Genomic DNA, 9,978 nt, shown 5'->3' with positions numbered 1-9,978 from the left:
TTGTACTTACAACAAAATACTTATTGTTGCTATTTTTAATTGTTTTTTTGTTTTGTTCTCTGCATTATTTATTTTCTTTTGTTTTTTGCTGTATTTTTAATTCTTTTTTGTTTTTAGTTTTAGAAAAATTATAAACTTTCTGTTAGTGCCATTAGTTTTCAAATTTGAAAACACTTTTTTTGTTTTTTTGTTTTCTTTCTTGCTTTATTTATTTTATTTTGTTTCTACTTACAACAAAATACTTATTGTTGCTATTTTTAATTATTACGAGGGCCGAACCATAAGACATTAAAGCATTTTAAATGAACTATGAAAAAGTTGAAAGTTGGCATGGTATCATAAATTCACCCACATAGCATGTGCATGTATAAAACGGACAATGGTATCATACTCGTGTGTTACAAAGTTGGCATGGTATCATCATAATAGTTGCGGGAGAAAGTCTCCACTTTTTCTTCGCTTGTGTCATTTGCTTATTGCGCCGTAACCATGGATAATCTTCATCGCTTATCAGGATGCTGGGATCAGCCTTGACTTTAAAGGGAGGAATTTCATGAAACTTTTCATAATCTTCAGATATGTCTGTCTTGCCCTCCACTCCCACGATGTCCCTTTTTCCTGAAAGAACTATGTCGCGCTTTGGCTCATCGTATGATGTATTCGCTTCCTTATCTTTTCTTTTTCTCGGTCTGGTAGACATGTCCTTCACATAGATAACCTGTGCCACATCATTGGCTAGGACGAACGGTTCGTCAGTGTACCCAAGATTTTTCAGATCCACTATTGTCATTCTGTACTGTGGGTCTACCTGTACCCCGCCTCCTGACAGATTGACCCATTTGCACTTAAACAAAGGGACCTTAAAATCATGTCCGTAGTCAAGTTCCCATATGTCCACTATGTAATCATAATATGTGTCCTTTCCCCTCTCGGTTGTTGCATCAAAGTGGACACCGCTGTTTTGGTTGGTGCTCTTTTGATCTTGGTCAATCGTGTAAAATGTATTCTCATTTATCTCGTATCCTTTCCAAATCGTAACAGTCGAAGATGGTCCCCTGGACAACAAGTACAGCTTATCACAAACAGTGTTGTCACCTCTGAGACGTGCTTCCAACCAACTGCTGAAAGTCCTGATGTGTTCACATGTAATCCAGTAGTCGCACTGCTCCGGGTGTTTGGAGCGCAGGCTGTTCTTGTGTTCATCGACATACGGGGTCACCAAGGTAGAGTTCTGTAGAACTGTGTAGCGTGCTTGAGACCAAGAATATCCGTCCCTGCATATTATTGAGTCCCTTCCAAGCGTGCCTTTTCCAATCAGTCTCCCCTCATACCGCGATTGAGGGAGACCTATCTTCTTAAGGCCAGGAATGAAGTCAACACAAAACCTGATGACATCCTCTGTTTGATGGCCCATGGAGATGCTTCCTTCTGGCCTAGCGCGGTTACTGACATATTTCTTTAGGACTCCCATGAACCTCTCAAAGGGGTACATATTGTGTAGAAATACGGGGCCCAGAATGACAATCTCGTCAACTAGATGAACTAGGACGTGCGTCATGATATTGAAGAAGGATGGTGGGAACACCAGCTCGAAACTGACAAGACATTGCACCACGTCACTCCTTAGCCTTGGTATGATTTCTGGATCGGTCACCTTTTGAGAGATTGCATTGAGGAATGCACATAGCTTCACAATGGCTAATCGGACGTTTTCCGGTAGAAGCCCCCTCAATGCAACCGGAAGCAGTTGCATCATAATCACGTGGCAGTCATGAGACTTTAGGTTCTGAAACTTTTTCTCTGACATATTTATTATTCCTTTTATATTCGACGAGAAGCCAGTCGGGACCTTCAACTAAGCAGACATTCAAAGAAGATTTCCTTCTCTTCTTTGGTAAGAGCATAGCTGGCAGGACCTTCATACTGCTTTGGAGGCATGCCGTCTTTTTCGTGCAAACGTTGCAGGTCCTCCCGTGCCTCAGCTGTATCTTTTGTCTTCCCATACACGCCCAAGAAGCCTAGCAGGTTCACGCAAAGGTTCTTCGTCACGTGCATCACGTCGATCGAAGAGCGGACCTCTAGGTCTTTCCAGTAGGGTAGGTCCCAAAATATAGATTTCTTCTTCCACATGGGTGCGTGTCCCCCAGCGTCACTCGGAACAGCTAGTCCACCGGGACCCTTTTCAAAGATTACGTGTAAATCATTGACCAAAGCAAGTACGTGATCAGCGGTACGCATGGCGGGCTTCCTCCGGTGATCTGCCTCGCCTTTGAAATGCTTGCCTTTCTTTCGACATTGATGGTTGGTCGGAAGAAATCGACGATGGCCCAGGTACACATTCTTCCTGCAGCTTCCCAGGTATATACTATCGGTGTCAAGTAAACAGTGCGTGCATGCGTGGTATCCCTTGTTTGTCTGTCCTGAAAGGTTACCGAGAGCGGGCCAATCGTTGATGGTCACGAACAGCAACGCCTTTAGGTGAAATTCCTCCTGTTTGTGCTCATCCCACGTACGTACACAGTTTCCATTCCACAGTTGTAAAAGTTCTTCAACTAATGGCCTTAGATACACATCAATGTCGTTGCTGGGTTGCTTAGGGCCTTGGATGAGAACTGGCATCATAATGAACTTCCGCTTCATGCACATCCAAGGAGGAAGGTTATACATACATAGAGTCACGGGCCAGGTGCTGTGATTGCTGCTCTGCTCCCCGAAAGGATTAATGCCATCCGCACTTAAAGCAAACCGTACGTTCCTTGCGTCACTTGCAAAACTCATCCTAGTACTTTCTCTCGATTTTTCTCCACTGCGACCCATCAGCGGGTGCTCCCAACTTCCCGTCTTTCTTATGGTCCTCACTATGCCATCGCATCAACTTGGCATGCTCTCTGTTTCTGAACAGACGTTTCAACCGTGGTATTATAGGAGCATACCACATCACCTTCGCAGGAACCCTCTTCCTGGGGGGCTCGCCGTCAAGATCACCAGGGTCATCTCGTCTGATCTTATACCGTAATGCACCGCATACCGGGCATGCGTTCAGATCCTTGTACGCACCGCGATAGAGGATGCAGTCATTAGGGCATGCATGTATCTTCTGCACCTCCAATCCTAGAGGGCATACGACCTTCTTTGATGCGTATGTACTGTCGGACAATTCGTTATCCTTTGGAAGCTTCTTCTTCAATATTTTCAGTAGCTTCTCAAATCCTTTGTCAGGCACGGCATTCTCTGCCTTTCACTGCAGCAATTCCAGTACGGTACCGAGCTTTGTGTTGCCATCTTCGCAATTAGGGTACAACCCTTTTTTGTGGTCCTCTAACATGCGATCGAACTTCAGCTTCTCCTTTTGACTTTCGCATTACGTCCTTGCATCGACAATGACCCGGCAGAGATCATCATCATCGGGCACATCGTCTGGTTCCTCTTGATCTTCAGCAGCTTCGTCTGTTGCAGCATCATCATGCACATCGTCTGGTTCCTCTTGATCTTCAGTAGCATCACCGTATTCAGGGGGCACATAGTTGTCATCGTACTTTTCTTCTTTGCCGTCTTCCATCATAACCCCTATTTCTCCGTGCCTCGTCCAAACATTATAGTGTGGCATGAAACCCTTGTAAAGCAGGTGGGTGTGAAGGATTTTCCGGTCAGATTAAGACTTCGTATTCCCACATATAGGGCATGGACAACACATAAAACCATTCTGCTTGTTTGCCTTAGCCACTTCGAGAAATTCATGCACGCCCTTAATGTACTCGGAGGTGTGTCTTGAACCGTACATCCATTGCCGGTTCATCTGCGTGCATTATATATAATTAAGTGTGTCAAAAATCATTACAGAACATCATGAATAGATAATTAAGTGACCAAATTAATAGAAGTTCATCATCACATTAAAACCAAAGTACATACATAGTTCTCATCTAACAACATAAAGCTCTGCAGAGCATCTAAATTAATTAAACCATACATTGAAACTATGTAAAACATTTCAATGCGAAAACAAATGCGATCATAATCGCAAGCAATGTAACAACTGATCCAACGGCATAATGATACCAAGCCTCGGTATGAATGGCATATTTTCTAATCTTTCTAATCTTCAAGCGCATTGCATCCATCTTGATCTTGTGATCATCCATGACATCCGCAACATGCAACTCCAATATCATCTTCTCCTCCTCAATTTTTCTAATTTTTTCCTTCAAGAAATTGTTTTCTTCTTCAACTAAATTTAACCTCTCGACAACAGGGTCGGTTGGAATTTCCGGTTCAACAACCTCCTAGGTAAATAAAATCTATGTCACGTTGGTCGGCATAATTGTCATAAACAATAGATGAACCAATAGTTATGAAAAGATAATATATACCACATCCGAATCATAGACAGGACGAGGGCCGACGGCGGCGGATACCAAAACCATCACACTATATAAGATGCAATAATAAAAGTAAGAAAAATATATAAGTATCTATATAAACATACAAGTAAGAATTTTTTTCCCTTTCAGAAAGAAGATAAGAACAAAAGGCTCACCACGGTGGTGCCGGCGACGAGATCGACGCGGGCGATCGACGGCGGTGAAGACGAGGACGGGACGTGACGGACCGCTAAATCTAGACAAATATTAAGGAAAATGGAGCTTGGAGATCGAGTTTGGAGAGGAGAAAGCTTAAGTAGTGTGCCTCGGACATTCCATCGAACACCTCGTGTGCATAGGAGGTGAGCTAGAGCACCACAAAGCTCTCTCCTCGCCGGCCACGAAAAACAGAGCAGTGAGAGTGCTCTGCTCGCGGGCGAGGGGTATATAAAGGCAATTAATTGGTCCCGGTTCGTGGCTTGAACCGGGACTAAAAGGAAGCCTTTGGTCCCGGTTCAGGCCACCAACCGGGACCAATGGTGGTGGGCTAGGAGCAAGGCACATTGGTCCCAGTTCGTCCCACCAACCGGGACCAAAAGGTCCAGACGAACCGGGACCAATGGCCCACGTGGCCCGGTCGGCCCCCGGGGCTCACGAACCGGGTCCAATGCCCCCATTGGTCCTGGTTCTGGATTGAACCGGGACTAATGGGCTGACCCTGCCTGGACCATTGCCCCCTTTTCTACTAGTGTTTGTTTAGCTTTTTGCATGTTGATTTTTGATTACTTATACATGCAGTATTAGGTTGCATTTTCTGCAAAGATGTTTATATGAAAGCCTTTTTTCTACTAGATGTGGTTCATTCCGCTTTTAAGATCTTATGAAGACTTCTTGCATTTTATCCTAATGATTAACCAACTATTGAGGAATTAGGCATATATTTATAAAACATAAATTTTCGATCACATTCATGATTCAGATGTTCTATTATATGCATCAAACGTTGACTAGTACAGTCTCATCTACTTCCACGTATCCCTTTTGTTACCTTCTCCGAGTTAGGTTGATCCCCAATTCTCTATCCCGGTTTATCCCCTCAACTGTTAAGTTAGTAGTTGTGCTTTGCTCTAAGTTCTTATAAGGTTACAGAATGTAGGTTCATTTAGTCGGCGAGGTAGATTCAGGAAACAAGTATCTAATCCATTCGTTTATATCATTGATTAGAAAATTGTCCTAGCCAACCTGAATTTCCACCAACCATTTAGATATTGGAGTGCTGTCTCCTGAGGTATGTCATAGTTCCTTTGCTTAATATCTTTGTGTGAGCCATTACTCCATTTTCCTACTGAAAGATCTTGTAGTCATTGTCATATTATGCTTTTCGCAGCCCCACCAAAACTGGAAAGAACAACAAGAATTGTTTCTGACCTTGAGTGCTTCCTGCCATGGTGTGGAATCTTCTTGTTGTATATTTTCTATAAAACTCTCTCCCATTGGATTTGAGAAATAGACTCAAGCATAGCCATCGGCACCCACTCCACTGCAATCCAGTCGTGACCGATCAGTTCGTGTCCTGCATGGCGCTGCACTAGGAGAGTCCAGAAGAGAAACAAGAGGAGAAGCTACTCGGCATCCGTACAGATTTTGTAACCTAGCTTAGAAAAGAAGATAACATTAGGGAGCAGAAAAACTGAGAGCGTATTTTGATTTTTAGGATACTTTCTCATCGGCTATGCATTTATTGTCTTCATGTGTTGTTTGTTTTCTCCCATAAGTTAAATAGTTTATTGGTGTTATTTTTATTATTATTATGAAGTGGGTACGACAGAGTAGCCAAGTAGTTAATCATTTATCTTGTCTTGGAAGAAATATATGTACTATGTCAATGGTTTATATGATTGACCTAGTCCCAAACTTGTATTTGAATTCAACATGGTTTGTTAGATACTATATTTTCTGAAAAGGTGTCAGACAAAGAATTGGCTTTATTTTGTTAAGCTAGCTCCGTTACATGTGCAATGTTCATGTCATCTCATGCCATTACAATCACTATTTGTTAAACTAGATGATTCCCCGCGCGCTGCTGCGGGAAATATTGCATAAAATTAGTGCTTTACTCCACAATTTTACCCTTTTAAAATGATTAGCAAAACAATGAATAAATGACTTATTTGACAACAATAGTATTTAGGCTTCCACCTCTGCTTCTTCTGCAATAGAAAAAAACTTTCAAGCTACAACTAAAACATCACCACAAAAGTTATAACCCAAGCCTTGACCATGTGTAATCTCCATCAGAACTCCCATTTACATTTACTTTGATCCATCCCACAGTAGGAGGTAAACAAATGGCATTAGTCGAAGGTAAACAAATATCATTAGTCTAATAGAATAATAATGATTTACCTTCTAAATATGTCTAACATTATGGATTGGATAAAATTACCCTACAAAACATTAAGAAACTAATCCACTGATGGATGCATTACATATACAAAAATGGCATCAAAGTTTGCCAAGCTAAATCTATTAAAGAAATAGGGAGATAAGAAAATATAATTCATTACCATGTATATAGGTGTGGTAGTAAAAAATATGTTTACCTTGCTTCATTTTCCTCATAGTAGGCAACAATGAGTAAAGTCCGTAGCGGTATGCATACAAGTTGAAGTAACTCCAAATATTAACACATCAAAATCATCGAAAGGAAACTGAAAATCAAGACAAAAGCAACCTGTAGATACCACCATACTTCTGTTGTTTAGAGAAGATACTTCTGTTGTTTAGAGAAGATACATGTAACTCGCATATTTTGGGATCTCTGGTATGTACCTATATAGTCGGTACACACTCCTATCCTCGTGTTATTTTGAGAGGCTTGTGACGCCAGGAACTCTTTACTGTGGGTAAGCAAATAAAATGGGCAAAAAATAGCACGTGAAAGTTCAACAAAGTTAAATCCTTGTCTTGAGAGAGTATAGTATTCATAATTTGAGTACCTGCAAAAAAAAACGTTCATAATTTCTAGAACAGTATTCAGCTTTAGTGATTTGCCATTGACCAAACAAAAGAAATTACTCCAGAATAATCTATTTGTGCATCCATAGCATATGATCCTTTACCTAAAATATACATGGAACACTTGCAAAAGAAACTCCAGACGGAAGAATAGAGGAATATGTTGGAATTTGAACGAAAAATAAGCGAGCCATCATGATTTCCAGTAAAACATGTATATGACTCAACTCAGAAACATAAATTTCGCATATACCTTCGGACTGTAGCGTGTGTATGGGAAGTAATCTTCAGTAAGAGAAGAAAATGTGGGAAAACGCTCTGCACCAAGTAACAGTCAGTTTGAAATTGGTTGAGTTGTTTTGTTTACCAGCTTGCACACAATGCTTATAATCAGTCCATTAGAAAGACAAAAGAAAACAGTGACTTTGAGTACGTTTTCCAGAAAGCAGCAAGAGAATTTATGATGCCTTGTGTATACATTAAGATTTTAAGAAAAAATAGATTGAGAGATACTACTTACATATGGTGGCACATAGAGCTAAAATTGAACAGGACCAAATTGCTTCTTGTTAATGTAAAGACTTGAACAATGAATATGTGCTCATGCATAAATTCCGTTGAACATACTCGGATCGGACAAACTTAGTCCCTGCATGACGTTTCTTCTCTCTAAAAATCAACAGTTAAATCCTCCTAAAAAATACTAAGAAAGGGGGAGAGGCCATGGCGTCGTAGTGGCGGCAGCTCGAGCCCAACACAACCGAGATAAAACACCTGCCAGTATGTAAGGAGTGTCTGCCGCGCCTATCCTCCACCAGCGCGTTGGACATCTGTTGCTTTACTCGTCGCCTATGTTATGGGGAGCAGAAGCATTGATGCAAAGCTGTGCCACTTCGTGAGATCCATAATTAATTGGTTTTGATATGAACGTGCTACTCGTGTACAAATTAGCCTAAAAGGCATCCAATTCCGCCGTTGTGACCTCCTTCTCCATAGAGCCGAGACCTGCCTTGCCCACCAGGCCTGGTGCCCACTATCACAACATACAAGATCGTCTTTTTCTCTCAGAATTTTATGCCTGATACACTGCCATTGGGATTACCTGCTGCACATGCTCTATAGGGATGGTAATCACTACTAAGATTTTCTTCCGATGCTTCAGGGTAGCTTCAGGTAGTTCTGCCCCGGCAACTAATCTGCTATTCATTGATTATCCCCAAACGAATCAGCAAAGATACCAATCGCTAAACTCGCTTACGGGAATAGGATGGAAGATTCACCTGCTTAATTTTGAACGCACGAGGGCAAAAAAGGTCCAAATCAGCCTCCTCCCACCTTCCACACGAGAGATGCGAGAAGATGGCACCATCGGTGACTTCGCGATGGCAGGTCGACAGCGCGGCGCTTCGATAGGTTGTGGTTAACCACTATCCTAGCGGCAAGGCGCAGGCGCCAGGGGCGGAGCTCTGTAGGGGCAGAACAGGGCCATGGCCCGCCTAGGAATTTGGCAAAAAAATAACTATGTGTCATCTTAGCCCAGTCCACTGAGCCCACGCACGCACATGCACAACATCTCGTCTCGTCTCAGGCAAGCACAGGCTTCGCCATCCTCTCTGTCAGTCTCACGCTGATGTAGCCGCCGCCGACCGCCGTGGAGCAACCGGAGCGCGCCGACCCCTGGCCCTCCCGTCTCATGGAGCAACGGCCACGGCGATGCCTGCCGGCGCCAGGATCTCGCCTCGCCCTGCCCTGCTCCTTCCCACAGTGGCGCCACCCATCATCCAACGACCACCAGTGACTAGTGTGTCGTGCGTGCTGCCTGCCATCAATTCCTGCCGTTGTTCTCCTCCAACTCCATGTCTACAAGGCTGGCGCATGATCTGAGCGAGCCCCCATGACTTAGCCTCCTGCCCCCTGCCACATCACACATAGTTACATGGGCAATTTGATAAGCAATAGCCTGATTCTTTGACTTGGAGATTTTGTTCGGTTCTATGCATACAGTGATCAGTCCTGCTAGTGAAGTTGTGATAAATAATAAACTGATGATTCGATTTATGCAAATTGCAATATAGGTAGTTGGGCAAGAAAAACCAGACTCAAAGAAGAATTGATTTGGTCTTCAAAAGAAATGGAGAATTGAATTTGGTACACACTCGCTCCGTCCTAAAATTCTTGTCTTAGATTTGTCTAGATACGGATGTATCAAGTCACGTTTTAGTATTAGGTACATCCGTATCTAGGCAAATTTAAGACAAGAATTTTGAGATGGAGGGAGTATTATATATACTACGTACATATCTTCTAGCTCAATCTTGTGACATGTCCTTATGATTCATAATTTGGAAAAAAAGTTATGCCCTCCTTTAGTCCGGCCCACCCAACTTTTTCTTTCAAGCTCCGCCACTGGCAGGCGCACGGCAGAAGTAGGTCAGGCAGAGGCGCTGTGCACCGTGAGGCAATCGAGGGCTTGAAAAGAGAAAGACCGGAGAGACCGGGATGGATGGATCTGGAGATGAGCGGAGATAAATAAGGAGGATGCGGTGACCCCAATGGCCAGAGGCAGCCGGTGGTGCGTTTTGATTGTTCGGAAGTAAAT

At 42.9% G+C, this 9,978-nt stretch overlaps 1 long non-coding RNA gene across 1 annotated transcript in view; it reads left to right on the top strand.

Moving 5' to 3' along the window:
• The window catches only part of LOC123159908 (uncharacterized), a 27,585-nt gene extending 21,543 nt beyond the window's left edge, over positions 1-6,042 (top strand). Inside the window, exons 10-11 of the long non-coding RNA XR_006479916.1 lie at positions 5,586-5,649; positions 5,749-6,042. This is a non-coding gene — a long non-coding RNA (uncharacterized lncRNA). The remainder of the gene's footprint in view (positions 1-5,585; positions 5,650-5,748) is intronic.
• Positions 6,043-9,978: the final 3,936 nt, after the last annotated feature.

This window comes from Triticum aestivum, chromosome 7B (genome assembly GCF_018294505.1).
Source record: "Triticum aestivum cultivar Chinese Spring chromosome 7B, IWGSC CS RefSeq v2.1, whole genome shotgun sequence".
NCBI lineage: Eukaryota > Viridiplantae > Streptophyta > Magnoliopsida > Poales > Poaceae > Triticum > Triticum aestivum.
Note: the sequence above shows the minus strand (reverse complement) of the source record. Positions and strands in the feature narration are given on the sequence as shown.